This window comes from Musca autumnalis, unplaced genomic scaffold, assembly GCF_047663935.1.
Source record: "Musca autumnalis isolate F117 unplaced genomic scaffold, ASM4766393v1 scaffold_5, whole genome shotgun sequence".
Classification (NCBI taxonomy): Eukaryota; Metazoa; Arthropoda; class Insecta; order Diptera; family Muscidae; genus Musca; species Musca autumnalis.
In genome coordinates this window covers 32,509,232-32,525,450 of record NW_027412088.1, presented here as the reverse complement: position 1 = coordinate 32,525,450, position 16,219 = coordinate 32,509,232, and the positions used below count along the sequence as shown (strand labels likewise).

Genomic DNA, 16,219 nt, shown 5'->3' with positions numbered 1-16,219 from the left:
AAAAATGATCTTCGCTTAAAATGGCAAAATTTTCAAATAAATTGTTGACCTTTTTTGGGGAAGGTACCGGAAGGAGTGGGCCGTTATGGCCAATCTTCGAGCTTAAACTAAGTATGGACAATAGATTACGATACCTAAAAATTGAAGCAAATCGGTTGAACAAATCCATTCGAGAGTTATCGTACGCATCAGCTAGAGAGACGAACAGACGTGAATAAATCAACTACAAATTGTCTGAAACGTATTCCGTCCAAACCTACTTATTTCGATTAGACACAATTTTGGTAATAGCAACGCGTATAGACCCTTTTTAACCTAATGGTTGACGGTATAATTGTAGTATGAAACTAAAAAATGTGGCTTAATAAAAAATTCACAAGAATGTCCTTGAAGGAAATGAGAGTGACATATTTGGCTGAATGATATGGGACCTTGTTGTTATTGCCGACTCCGAACGTTGTGTCTAACGACACGCAATGTAAAGAAATGCAAAGTTACGAGGACAAGTGGACTTACATTACGTTGGGGGGTTTTGGCACCGTTGAAAATGTTTTTTTTTTTTTTTTTTTTTTACTTATTAAGGCGAAGGTCATTTATAGTGAATTTTTTATTTTAATTAATTAATTCTCTTTCGAGTTGAGCTTTCATGTCCTATGAGATACATTGAAAAATTAGGAGTCTACCGAAGTCCCACGCATTCAACCATTACGCTACGTTTCACGGGTGGTTAAGCCGATCTTCAGGCGCATTAGGATGTTGTTATTGTGGCAGACGAAGGCAAAGCTTGGTAACTAGTATATATATATCGCACTTCATTAGATAAATGCATATGCGAAATTATGTCAGTTGATTGAAACTCCAAACTTTTCCTATAGTCCTGCTTGGTAATTCCATTTTTCAATGTTCACAAATACTATGGTAAGTTTTATTCCTACGTCATTAGTAATTGCTCTTCTATATCAGAAGATTTTTGATCATCAATTATTGTCTACTAGAGGTTTGACAAGTTGATGGTGGCTCAGAACGCTAAGACGCCGGCAACCTTGACACTCACACCAAGCTTTGCCTTCGTCTGCCACAATAACAACATCCTAATACGCCTGAAGATCGGCTTAACCACCCGTGAAACGTACCGTCATGGTTTTTATCTTGTATAATCTGGGAAGACCCCACAAAATGTGACTCAAACCTACGAAACACCTAAAGTTGACACGTATCTAGTTTCCTAACGGAAATAGAACAAAAATCGAAAACATTTCGGAAACAATAAATCGATCATTAAAAGAAAATTGGCAATACTGAAGCGATCACCAGGCTTTGTGCATTGTTCACAGTAGTAGGCGGACGTGACGCATGTTGCCTTCAAAGCAAACGAAAAACGTCCGACAGTATTTTCAGATTTGAGGGAAGTTCTTCGTACACTGATTCTAGTGCGGATCATTGCCTACTGATGGTTGAAACTGCCTTCAGCCATAACCCATACCTTAACGTTGATGCCAATTTGATTATCTTAAGGGAATCGACGACGTTTTCAATTTGTAAGCAATATGCAAATCCATTTAAAGGTCTCTTTGTCAATTCGAAAGCATTCTACCAAACTAAATTCGTTTGGTCTGTTAATCCACATTTCTGAAAAAGAGCGGTCTTTAAACCGCTTCAGGGCACAAAGGGCAAAAATTATTTCGAACTGGATATTATTCATACGTCTTGGTTTAAAACTTTATATTTAAAATGACGCAACCTCAAAAACATGTCTGCTCAAATATTTTACTTGAGACTAAGACTTAAGAACTGAAGAATCATTGATGTGAAGTTTTTCTGAAAATTTTTATACCCTCAGCATATACACTTGTAGTATTTTATGCAAATTTGTGCATATTTTGTGCAAACTTAGTTTAAGTTCGAAGATGGGTTATATCGGTCCACTCCTTCCGGTACCTCCCCCACAAAAGTTCGAAAATGTTTGGAAAATTTGTATGTACGATAACTCTTGAAGGGAGTAACCGATTTGGTACATACTTTGCAAATCGTGAAATGTTTACCAGACTTAAATGCGGTTACAATATGGACTCAATAGGTCCACTCCTTCGGGTACCTCCCACACAAAATTCCGGAAAAGTTCAGTGTAGGACCAGCTCTCGAATAACTTCGGTTTTTGTTGTAACATCTTGTATTCACCGCCCCCCATACGACGGTACAAGTTTTATCGGGGGCAAGTCTATACTTCCTGACAAAATAGCCTGAATGTTGCAAAAAGCCCCTTTGACACCGTGTGTAGTGGTTAAAGCGCGAGAAAACTCTCGAAAGCATCTGCCGATTCGGCCCAAAATTTGGCCTTCGTAATATTTCGTCCAAACTTAGTTTAAATTCGAAGATAAGCTATATCGGTCCACTCCTTCAGGTACCTCCCCCACAAAAATTCAAAAAGTTCGGAAAAATTGTCCGTACGGTAACTCTTGAAGGGTGTGACCGATGTAATCCATACTTTGCACATCCTAATATATCTACCAGATATAGATGAGGTTCGAGTATGGACTATATTTGTCCACTATTTCGGGTACCTACCACACAAAATTACGGATAAGTTCACTTTAAGACGTGCTCTCGAATCACGATTTTTGTTGAAGCAACTTGCATTCGCTGCATCAATTACGACGGTAAAAGTTTTTTTTTCAGGGGCTAGGCCATACTTCTTAAGGAAACAGCCCGAAAGATCAAAAAACCCCTATGGCACCATATGTAGTGTATGGAGAACACGATATATCTCGAACTGATCAACCGATTTGGTCCAAAAGTTTGGCCTTTGCCATATCTTGTCATAGTTTTAGTTCGAAGATAGGCAATACCGGTCCACAACTTCCGGTACTTCACCCGAATATTTACAAAATGTAACTTAAATTGTATGCACGATATATCTTGATCAAATTTAGTCCAAACTTTTGATCTCACAATATTTTTTCCAAATTTAGTTTAACTTCTAAAATGGAGGTACCTTAGTTTAATGTCTGTTCGCCTCTGCAACACTTTTGAACTTTTATCCTAATCCATATTTTCGTCGGCAAGTTCAAAAAAGGCCTCAAAATACTGAAAAGACCCTAAATACATTCGATCTGTCCGAAGATGAAATTTTCAATTCACATAGGCTGAGGGTATATCTCTGTTGGCAAAGCCTAGTGATACTTTTTTACTTGTTAAATCTTTTAAAATGACACAATAAACAATCAATCTACAAAAATATGTACATTTGAAATCCACATACTACCTCATCAGAAATATATAAAATATGAACTAGTCATTCCAGTTGCAAATATTTTGAGCAGCACTGTAAATAAAGAAGGATTCGAACCCGTCTTCTATGCAGAAGACGTTATATTTTTTTCAGCGGAAAGAATCCAAATTTGCTCTGTAGAACGGCCGAGATGGCTCTAAATATGGACACCACCAGGACAATAAAACAGTTTTGTATATAAACCATATAGAAATTAAGGTGAGATTACACGCAGCCATCTCAAGTAAGTTTAATGATATTTACAAATGTTTTTGGGTTAGGGATAGGTAATGTAAAACAATAATCGATTTTTCAGTTTTCGATTTTGGTCTATAACTAAAAATGCAGTTTTTCGATCTGGCGATTATTTCAATTGTCCTAAAGCTCGACTTTCGACTTTTTGATAACCGCTGAAAATCGATCGACCGTTCGTCGATTTTGGAGTTTTCTTTAGATCTTTTGCGTAGATGATTATGTAGCTATTACAAGACTGTAGAACCGACAAAGTCAACTAAAATCTATAGGCAAACTCGATCACAAAATAATCGATTATGTGATTTACCCTCCACTCAAAACTCGACTTCGATTGTTAGACTTTTGACTACATAAACTAGACTAATCGATTAATCGAAAGTCGACTTACCTATCCCTATTCAACTATCAATTTGTACTTTTTCATCTGGTATGAATTTTTTTCTTTTACGGTTCTTGTAAACTCTAGCATTTGTTATGTATTTAGATTCACTTTCCATAACATTTTTGATTGGAATTTTTGCAGTATTTTGATCTTTATATTGGGGACGGTACCCCTAACTGGGTGCGTATGTCCAAATTGGCTTTATGATACGTTTTTATACAAAAAAAAGTTAATTTTCAAGTGATATTTTGGAATTTTGGCCGATAAGGTAATTCATTTTGTTTGTTTGAATATCAAGAGCTCCTCTTTTTATTTTTATGTGTGTGTTCTAGGTTCAGTAAGTTTCATCTATGTAAAGACCGAAATATTTTATCTAATTTTTTCGAGGAAGTCAAATTTGCTTCATTTGATCTGGAGGGCAGTTTCCGTGATTGGGCCACAAGCCATCTCCAAAGTGTGTGCAGGCAGATTTGAGATTTATTACTAACAATTGAAGTATTTTTGTCAAATCTTTCCAAATGTAATTTTAATCCTTGATTTGACAAATTTTAAAGTCGTTATGGCTTTAGAAACTTAAGCTTTTGAGAATTTCTTTGGGGGAAATATTGGCGAAAATATGTTTTATATCATATCCCAGATATAAAACATATTTTCGCCAATTTTGAAATTTGAGTTGCTTCTTAAAGTTTAAGTTTTAAGAGGTCGATCTTTCAAGACCATTTTTCTCCATAAGTAAGTCAATATTACACATTATTATACAGAAGTTTTTATCATTATATAAGTTTTAGTCCACAACATTGATAATAAGAAAATGTCAATTAAGATTCAAACTTCAATAAATTGCATAAAATTAAAAATACTATTCTTTGAAAATATTTAACAGCTTTTAATCTATACACTAGGTTCCGCCTAATGTTGCAAAATATATTGAATAAAAAAATTCCAACTATTTATAACATTAATCTACAAAAAAATTAAAATGAAACATCTACAAAAAAATAAAAAAACTTAAACAATTGAAAAATTTTGAAGTTTTAGACTTACATTTGCAATTTGTAAATGGATAATGGGTGTGCGCTACGAGGACGAGGTGGAATATTAATGGAATGTATTTTAGGTAGTTTTCATTTCACATAACATTTTGGTTAATGATTTATGAAAACAAGAAAAAAATACCATCAACATTACAAGCATTAAAAAATGGCACACGAAACGACACACACTTACATGGAGTAAGAAAAAACCAAACAAAGACTACTTTTAGGTGTTGGTTGTATGATCACCCGCCGCCGGAACTATGTGATTCATTTCATAATTTTAATGTCAATGGCAATGTGCTGAACGTTTGGTTGGTCGTCTAACAAATAAACACCACAGATTTATGTGAAATTTTTTCTATCGAAAATAACCCAAAATTTGAATATTTTTTTTCGATTATGATTAGCTCTAACCTTTTGGAAATGCTGCATATGTTTAAGGGGATTAATGGCACAACACATAAACACCGATGTCTACTTTTAGGGGTTGTTTTTCACGTGAAATTGAAATTATGGCGAACCGAAAAAAGCAAATAAAACAAAAAATTGCTTAATTTGAATATTTCCGTACGCGTAAAGAAGAAGAAAGCGAACAAATCATAAAAAACGCACTCTAAACACGCAAAAATCTAATGCTGTGAAAAATCATCATTGCCACGGTTACAGGCTGAAACCGCGTTCAACGTCATTATCCTGCTGTTTCATTCATTAAACAAAAAAGAAAAAAACGCAAAAAAGGAAAATCATTAAAATTTTCTATTGATAAAAAACCGAAACCGAGAGAAAAAAATCAATGGAAATTTTTAACCTAAAACTAAAGGTGGAAGTTGTCGGAGTGTCTGGCAGTCGTTGCGGTGTTGGTGGTTGATGGTGAGATGCTGCCATCATTGTTATTAAAGACCAAAAGTATTGAAATGTGTTCAATTAAGACAATAGACACAAAACCCCATTGATATTCAATTGTTTATAATTTTAAGGTTCTGCCAGTCAGCCTGAAGTGCTGATGAAAATCGGATTAGAATCCATAATTAAGAAGCATTTGGCACAACTTGGCCGTTAAGGAAATAAAACCCAGTTTTTTTGGAAAAAATTTTACCCTTTCATTATGGAGTTTTCCGTTAATTGAATTCAAGCATAGCAAAACTTTTTTGTCGACTACGCATAAAGAAAAAACTACGCCAGCCTGTCCCAAATTGAAGAGAGGACAAATATTACGTCGACGATGACGAAAAGCAGCCCAACAACAATGATGCGTAAGTTTTTGCAGATCAAGCTGAAGCACTCTCGCGTCAGATAAACTGGAGGATCTAGACAAGAAGCCTTCCTATGTTTAGATAAGCCTAATAAGCATAGATTGTGCCTAATTGTTAAAAACACCATAAATGTTCCCTGTTTAGCACAGCACATTCATCGTGGTAAGAGTGGAACTTTAAATCGGTATGCAGGTCTTCTTTATTGTTTTGTTTTTACGATATGACCCACTCAAGAGAAGTCTCACCAGGCGGACAACTTTAAGTGGTCTCAGGAGGATCTCACGCTAGAATTCGACAGACGACAAAGCATTTTGAGACCACAACTGTATACTATTCAACACATATGAGATGTCTCACAACCCTAAACGAACCAAAGGTTCCACACAGAGGTCACACTACAACAGATATAGAGAAGGCTATATCTATTCTAGAAAAATCCTTAGATACTGACTTTAAAGCAACATCGCCACTGAGAAAAACTATCCAACATGGAGGAGCTCTCAAAGCTAAAAACAATCACGAAAAACGTTCAGCATCAGCTAACAAAGCGGATCCTGCCAGCCATACAAGAATAAGCTTATGGGTTACAAAAAAGCTATAGTCAGAGAAAAAATCAATCCTGCATTGAATTCTGTGGATCGGAAGATCCTTTTTGCCATTACTTTACATGATAAGTAATGGCAAAAGGCCACTCAAATCCCACTTACATATATAAAAAGAAATTACGGCACACGCTCGGAAAACTCCGCAGAATCGGCTCCTTATGGAGATACTATAGAAAAGGATACTTCTGTGGGAAGTTACTACAGAATAGAAGACATCTCTAGGATGTTTCTAAAGAATAGAACGACTTTGTATGAGGCTTATCCGGTTTATACGTATAGAACCATCAGAGAACAAACCAATATTACTAAAAATAACATAAAAGTCGACAAGATAATAAGTCCGAATAAAGATCACATGGGTCATTAACAGCTTCTATCCTTGTCGAAAATACTGCAAAATGCGGACAATACAAAATAAACTATACAGTATACAAAGATTCGTATGCTTGTCCGGCTGAAGCACTCAATACAATTATGCATATTCTTTTCCAGTAGATGTAATTCTCTAGGAATGTGGAGAGACAGAGAACACGGATATGCCTGCGTGCTCCCTAGAGGGATAGCAATTAATGTTATCCCAGGAAAGAATGGAATAATGGAGAACCATGGAGACGGACGGCTCATAGATGAATCAGATAAAGATCAGCGTTGGTGAAAGATTGTAAAGAACTTCCTCAGTTAGGGCGTCTGGCTACAGAAGTTCTTACTGGGTCTAAGATCATAAGGTATCGAAATATCAGACGAACTATCCAAAGCAGGAAACTCTTCTAGCACACTCCTAAAGGCGCCAGGCAGATAAAAAATATCTTCAAGTACCATTTATCAGAAGCGGAGGATCAATCGCACGAAGACGGAACTTGAAAAGACTAATTGCGCTAGAGTTCATAAGATTCGCTGTGAGGCTCTTGTTGAAATTTATTTTTAATAATTTTCCTCGATAGTATAGTGGTTAGTACCCATGACCAATGTAGTTGATATGCATTGCCCGCTTTTAAACTTAAAAAAATCAAACGGTGAATTGAATTTCGCCAAAAATTATTTGAAAATATATCGTAAAAGCATGCAAAAACACCGCAAGAAGCCACTATCAACAAAGTTCATTCTTCAATATATGTTTCTGTCCAGTATATATGTTCCACATTATCAGCCAAGTCACCCGTACGTAACCAACTATAAGGACTTCAGTTGCTATCATGAGGACATCCAAGACGTCAAGCTACTGTTGAAAGCGAACTCCATTAAGTAGTAGGCGGTCGCCGAAACCGTTAAAGTCCTAAATCAACACCCTCCAACAATTTCGGATAGTGACCGACTTTTTCCAAGGCTCATTCAATACCGACACAACTAAGGTCCGGTTTGTTGAAATTTAATTTTAATAATTTTCCTCGATAGTATAGTGGTTAGTACCCATAACCAATGGAGTTGATACACATTGCCCCGATTTTAAATTAAAAAAATTAAACGGTGAATTGATTTGCGCCAAAAATTATTTGAAATTATATCGTAAAAGCACTCAAAAACCGCAAAAGACCCTATCAACAAAGTTCAGTCTTCAATATGTGTTCCACATTATAAGCCAAGTAAGTCATCCGTACCTAACCAATCCCCGAGCATTTATAAGGACTTCAGTTCCTATCATGAGGACATCCAAGACGTCAAACTACTGTCTAAAGCGAATTCCATTAAGTAGTACATCAGGCGGTCTCCGAAAAGTCAACCTCCTCCAACAATTTCGTGTAGTGACCGACTTTTTCCAAGGCTCATTCAATACCGACACAACCAAGGTCCGGTTATAGTAGAATTTTTCCCACTCTAGGCTAATGAAAAAATATACACTTTGATACGAATTAAGAAAGTTATTCATTCCACTGACGACCTAATCTCCACGATGATTACCAAGGACACCACTTGGGCGTCAATTTTGAAACATTCCTATCGAAATAACTATCGACGACAATACAATTGAGAGTTACAACAAAGATCAGAAAGCCTAAAAATTTAAGTGCGAAGTTTATTGGTTTCGCCTAACAAACATATCTAAATAAAATCTAAGCACTGTCCGATAAGTGACTTTAAAATGGATTAAAGCTCAAAGGTGTTCAAATTTTGTGGAAGGAAAGGGCCGACATTCCGAAGTGATCTTCAAAAGGATTAACTTTTGTGGTGAACTTTTGTGGAATGAATGGACTGTTGGCCGTTTTTGTTGAAATTTATTTGTAATAATTTTCCTCGATAGTATAGCGGTTAGTACCCATGACCAATGGAGTTGATATGCATTGCCCAGATTTTAAATTTAAAAAATCAAACGGTGATCCAGTCACTTTAGTTGATCGCCGTAGAATTTATAGATCTTTGAAGTTGTTATGTTAAGAAACATGAGAATGTCTTCGGGCTACCTTCGTTGACAATTTTAAACTAAATTTTTAAAATTTCATGGTGTAGGTATCCGAAGGTGTTGTCCGATAAAGACGTTTTTTACGTTTTTGTTTTTTTGCGTTTTGCAAAGTTTCATTCTAATCGGATACTTAATTTGTAGATTAATCGTTCTCATCTTTTATATTAGTTGGTGACCGCAGGAATTTTTGAGCTGCCAACGAAATAAAAAAAAATTCTTCCATTAAATAGGGAATACGAGAACAACCTGCTGCATAATACTTCAAGAAGGTTCGAAATATGTCCCTAAACTAACTGCACATTTGTGAAATTTTGTTTGGGAAATACCCGAAAGGAGTGAACAAATATATTTTACATTCGAACTTGATATGAGTTCGGACACGATATGCAAAGTTTAGATCAATTCTGTATGTAATAAAAAAAAAATTCTTCCGTTGTAATAGGGACCACGAGAACAACCTGCTACATAATACTTCCAGACTATTCGAGACATGTATCTAAACTAACTGGACATTTGTGAAATTTTGTTTGGGAGATACCCGAAAGGAGTGTACAAATATAGTCCAAATTCGAACTTGATATGAGTTCGGACACGATATGCAAGGTTTAGATCAATTCTGTTACACCCTTCGCGATTTATAGTGTGTACAATATTTTCGAAAAAATTTACTTTTATGGGGATTTACCCGAAGAAGTAGACGATATGGCTCACCTTCAAACTTGATCAAAGTTAAAAAAAAATACGATGTTCAATGCTTTCTGTAGATTTATCTATTCGAGAATTATCGTCCCAAACATCCAGATAAACGAATGGAATTAAATCGAATCCACATTGTCTGGAAGGTACTTTGTCCAACCATACTTGTCGTACAAAAGCATTATTTCAATGAGGGACATTAGTGATCGTTTGAAGGTATATACACCTTCAACGAGTAACGAGTTTGATTAAAAACAAGTAAGAAAGTATCAGTCAGCTGTGCTGACGGAGATATACCCTCAGCCACTGACCAAAAAATCACAAAACCAAACAGAATTATTATGTCATTATCTTAGGAAGTATTGACTTACTCCGAAAAAATTAACCGTTGTAAATGAGGCTGGTCAAACAACCTACTGAAAAAATAATCAAAAAGATGCGAGAGAAGCTCTTAAACTTCACTTTATCCAAATTTTGTGTGGGAGGTATCCGAAGGAGTAGACCGATACTCTCAGTATTCCAACCTAATACATGACTGGATAAAATAATACGATGTGCAAAGTTTGCAACAATCAGAAAATCTCTTCGAGAATTATCTTGCGGATTTGTCATTTTGGTTGGTGCCTTCAAGGGTTCTTGGAGCTTTTAGGCCAATATCTCAGGAAGTATGGCCTTGCGCATGAAACAAATTGTACCGTCGTAAAGAAAGCCGCAAGGAAAACTTACTGAAAAAATTTCAAAACAATCTGAGAGGAGCTCTTAAACTTCACTTTATCCGAATTTTGTGTGGGAGGTACCCGAAGGAGTGGACCGATACAATCAATATTCCAACCTAATACATTACTGGATGAAATAATACGATGTGCAAAGTTTGCAACAATCAGAAAATCTCTTCGAGAATTATCTTGCGGATTTGTCATTTTGGTTGGTGCCTTCAAGGGTTCTTGGAGCTTTTAGGCCAATATCTCAGGAAGTATGGCCTTGCGCATGAAACAAATTGTACCGGCGTAGAGAAAGCCGCAAGGAAAACTTACTGAAAAAATTTCAAAACAATTCGAGAGGAGCTCTTAAACTTCACTTTATCCGTATTTTGAGTGGTAGGTACCCGAAGGAGTGGACCGATATACTCAATATTCCAACCTAATACATGACTGAATGAAATAATACGATGTGCAAAGTTTGCAACAATCAGAAAATCTCTTCGAGAATTATCTTGCGGATTTAACATGTTGGTTGGTGCATTCAAGGCTTCTTGGAGCTTTTAGGCCAATATCTCAGGAAGTATGGCCTTGCACATGAAACAAATTGTACCGTCGTAGAGAAAGCCGCAAGGAAAACTTACTGAAAAAATTTCAAAACAATTCGAGAGAAGCTCTTAAACTTCACTTTATCCGATTTTTGTGTGGTAGCTACCTGAAGGAGTGGACCGATACACTCAATAGTCCAAGCTAATACATTACTGGATGATATAATACGATGTGCAAAGTCTGCACCAATCAGAAACTTCGTGCGATTGATCCCTTCGAGAGTTAAAGTTCACACCATTTTACAGACAAATTTTGAACTTTTGTGGGGGAGGTACCCGAAGGAGTGGACCGATATGGCCTATCTTTGAGCTTAAACAAGTTTGGACAAAATTTGGTTTGAATCGGTTGATCCGTTCGAGAGATATCGTGCGCACCAGCCAGACAGACGAACGGACATGGCTAAATCGACTCCAAATTAGGGTCTAAAACCGTTGGGGTCGTATCAAAGCGTATATACCCTTTCTAGCCTAAAGGCTATACCCTCAGCCTAAGTTAGAATGGATATGTGGCAAATAGACGTCGAGTCCAAGTAACCATCGCAAGAAAACTTCTTACAATGTGTTGCTTTTATGAAGATAACTCTAGCTTGTTCTACTTGAAAATAGTAGGTCGCAAGAGAAAACTACTGCAGTTTAAGGCATAGATTTGTGTCAAATAAAATTCTGGTTTTCAGATATGTTTTTCAGAACACTTTTCCTCGATAGTATAGTGGTTAGTACCCATCACAAGAAAACTTCTTACCAAGTTTAGCTTTTATGAAGATAATCCTGAGTTGTAATAGGTTAGAAGTAGTAGACGACATAATCGAAACTATAAATGTGCAACCGGTTCGTGTTACGTAACATTCTGATTTTTATATTTCTTCTTCAAAACTTTAGAGAAAATCGGAGCAATTAGTTTTACTTTTTGCAACTAGTATCACTTTTGGATAAATTCTGTCATGACCACAACTATCTCCAGGCTCCAGACTAAATATAATGTTTATACTTCTTCTCTGCGGCATGGAATCGTATCAATTAAAATCTTGACTTTCAAATTTATTATTCACAGCACTTTTCCTCGATAGTATAGTGGTCAGTACCCCTCCCAACAAAACTTCGAACAAAATTTTACTTTTATGAATATAACCGAGCTTGTAGTAGGTTAGGATAGTTGCAAGACATAATAGAACCCTCAAATATGTCGTTGGTTCGTGTCACGTAGTCTACTAATTTTCATATTTCGTTTTCCAAAACACTTTTCCTCGATAGTATAGTGGTTAGTAGCCATATCGTTGGAGATCCTACATTTCATTGGAAATTTTAGACAAAATCGGAGCAATTGGCTCGTTAAATTCTGTCATGAGCACAACTTACTCCAGACTGCAGATTAAATATAAGGTTTCAACTTCTTCTCTATGTCATGGATACTTATCAAATAAAATGTTAGCTTTTAAATTTGTTTTTCAGTTCCCTATTCCTCAATAATTACAAAGTTTATTAAAATAATCCCGATTTGTAGTAGGTTAGAAGTACTTGTTGTAGGTTCAAATAGTGGAACATATTATTGAGGCTATAAATACGGACGGATTTATGCCAAGTATCATTCTGATTTTGATAATTCGTTTTCAAAACACTTTTCCTCGATAGTATAGTGGTTAGCACCCACAATTTGTAAAATATAACCTCTATATAAAATATCATATAAATAAATTTTTCAAACTACATTTCCTCGATAGTATAGCTGTTAGCACCCACAACCTTTTCAAGATATATTCGTATGTAATTTTATAGCCAATTTCCTATTCCAATTGGGTTATTTTGTGGTGAAGATAGTATAGTGGTTAGTATCCACAACAGACTTTATAACAAACTTTTCATCGGTAGTTCGGCATTTAGCACCCACAATTTTAAAAATATAACCATTATATAAAAGAAAAACTATTTTAAATCAATAAATCAAATAAAAACAAATAAATTTTCAAACTACTTTTCCCCGATAGTATAGTGGTTAGTGTCCTCAAAATCTTTAATTAAAATTTTCATCGATTGTAGGTATTCGGCAATCAGTATTTTGATAATTCTGGGGATAATAATCCTTACTTGTTCTCGGTTCAAATGGCGGGACACATTATTCAGACTATAAATACAGCATGGATTCGTGCCAAGTATCAGTTTTGATTTTGATATTTCGTTTTCAAAACACTTTTCCTCGATAGCATAGTGGTTAGCACCCACAATTTTTTTTCGAAATATAACCTCTATATAAAATATCATATAAAAACAATTTTTCAAACTACTTTTCCTCGATAGTATAGCGGTTAGCACCCACAATCTTTTGAAGATAATTTCGTATGTAATTTTATAGCCAATTTCCTCTTCCAATTGGATTCTTTTCTGGTGAAGATCACCCTTTTTCAACTTGAGCATTGATGATCTTGCCCCTGATGTAAGAGTGTGTAAGTGATGCAATTTTTATTGTTTGTTTTCTTTTTGGTAAATTCTTTTTTTCTTGTTTTCATTGCTTTTTTTTCGTTCTTTTTACAAAGGAAAATAGTGAATGAATGGCAAGCGAATGAAGAACAACATATGGTTAGCCTTCACCTCAAAAAAAAAGTGCAATTTTCGTAAGAGTTTTATGTTATTTTCTATCATCACACACACACAAAGACGGACGCAGAGTTCTTGTCGTGAATGTCATGAATAAAAGACATGTGTAATGAAGAAGACGAAGAAAAAAATACACAAAAGAAATGCAAAAAATCAGAACACAAGCACAAAAGGAAATTGTGTTAATGTTTTTGGTGAGAAGAGTAATTTTTTTTTTGTTGGTTTTATAATAATAAATAAAATAAATTATTTATATTTATTTTGTTATTATTTATTTTATATTATTTTTGTGTTTTTTATTGGATAATTACATTTGGCCACTCTTGTGTTGTGGAGGACGACGACACAGCTTAAAGTTGTGGTTGTAGAAGACGTTTAGAAGACTCTCTTCGCTGGCTCTCTTCCTGGTTTTTATTGGATGTTTTCTTTTTTCTTGTACGGGCGGAGGCCGGTTGTTTTGGGGGCAAAAGAGAGCGTGAGAGAGGCTTTCACAGCAGATGATAACAAAAATCTGGACGCAATTTTCTTCTTAAAGATAAATTTCTTTTTTTATTTTATTTGATTTTGTTGTTGTATTTATTCTTTTAATTTCTTAGGATCTGTTTTGTAATTTTTTGGAACACTTGTTTTGTTGTTGTGGTTATTTTTGTAAAGGAAGCAAATGATTTACTTTTTAGGTTTTGCACGTTTTTTACCGCACACGTTTTAGGATTCTTGGTTTCTGTTTTGAACAATTTTCCTTGTGGAAAAGATCGCGTTCGAAGCGGGGTATTTTTCGCGTAGTAACTTTAGACCACTACCACTGCTGGCACACATGTAATGTGGCAAGGTGAGTCGAGTCGCGTCCACAATGACGACAAGGAATGCGGGTTGGTTATTTTTGTTTTGGCATATGTGGAGGTTTGTTTTTGCTTTGTGGCTCACTTCTCTTCTTGTCCGAGTCTTGGCTTGGGCTCTGTGTGTGCACGACGCCTGGACTGGCTAGAAGAACGGTAGTAGAGGAGCTAGAGATTATTGACACTTTTCCGTTTAAGCGACAAATGATTTGTATTGAGCAGAACGGCGGCCGTAACGACAACGACTAACGCGATGAACGATGATGATGAACAGAATTACAAATAAAAGATGATGCAAAAAGACGACCGACCGACGACCAAAGGCAGGCAATGTGACTACTACAATGACGACAACAACTACGGCGACGACGACGATTAGCACACTCACACATTTATGAACCGACACACACACAATCACACTCACCCAGCAGACATTCTGAAACGTACAGGAGTAAAAGCATACTCACACTCAAGCTTACTCTTGCCGCCGACACCGCCACCGTCGTCATGTACTACACCGCCACGGTACTACTATGCCACCAACCACTCACCACTGCACAAAGTGCCACACTCACAAACTGCCACACAGAGCCACAAACACACGCACACGTGTACTCAGATTGGCAGGCCGAGAAGAAGACGTGAAAAAAACAAGGGAAAATGAGAAAAAAAAGCACGGAAAAAATAGCAGTAAGCAAAGCAAAGGCAGTCAGGCAACCAACCAGCCAGCCAGCCATTCAGTAGTTCAGCCAAAGACTATGCGAGTCAAGGAGCAAACAGCCGCCATAGCCAGCCAAGCAAAGGCAAAGGGTACAGTGGGCCCAAGCCAAAAAAAGGTTAAAAACAACTCCCCTTTAATACTCCAAGAAAATCCATCGAAGAGCCTCCTAACATATCACAATCCGCATGGAAGGCAGAAAAAAATTGATATCTCAGTTTGAACGAAAAAAAAAACAAGAAGTAGGAGCAGCAAAGAAGACGAAGAACAGATAAATTGCAAAGAAGCAGAAAAAAACGTAAATACAAATCGAAGTGGATAAAAAAATCCATCAGACATGGCAGCAGGTCCCCCTCTTTCATTGTAAACTAAGAAATCCCAATACAAGAAGGTGGCCAGCCAGCACACAACAGGAAGAGGATGATTGTAGGGAAAAAGGAACAAAAAAAAAGAGAGCGAAAAAACCATCAGCAACCACAAAAAGTGAAAAAAAAAAAAATCAGCAGAAAAAAGCGAAAAAAATCAAAGTAAAAGTAGAGGAAGAAGAAGAAGAGTGATGCAGGAAAGTGGGGGAGGAGAGGGGAGGTTAAGGTACTGCAACCGCCACAAAGAAGAAGAAGAAGGAGCAGACACAGACGAAGATGAAGCTGCACAAGAGCCCTGCTGGAAAAAAGAATGCAATATTTGTTCCAAAGGTGTAGGGGGAAGGGCGACACCACACCATGTCTCACACACAGTGGGACGACATGGCCCAAAAATCAGAGACTGAGAAATCCGGAGAGAAAAAAAAATCGAGAAAAACTTGCAAAAGGAAATTGCAAGATAAATGAGGAGGAAAGGGGGACAAAGGCAAAAAAAAACAAACAAGCAGAGAGTCCA

At 36.4% G+C, this 16,219-nt stretch overlaps 1 protein-coding gene across 32 annotated transcripts in view; it reads right to left on the bottom strand.

Annotated features, from left to right (window-relative positions):
• Window positions 1-16,219, bottom strand: part of psq (BTB-domain-containing protein pipsqueak) — a 384,732-nt gene that overhangs the window by 255,577 nt on the left and 112,936 nt on the right. For 2 of the 32 annotated variants that reach the window (XM_073991027.1, XM_073991026.1), the window contains exon 1: window positions 15,090-15,195. The exons of 26 other annotated variants lie outside the window; for them this stretch is intronic. The gene's annotated coding sequence lies outside the window, so the exon portion shown is untranslated. Of the gene's footprint in view, window positions 1-14,097; window positions 15,196-16,219 lie in introns of those variants that run through there. 4 more of the 32 variants (XM_073991024.1, XM_073991025.1, XM_073991022.1 and 1 more) reach the window with 4 other exon arrangements.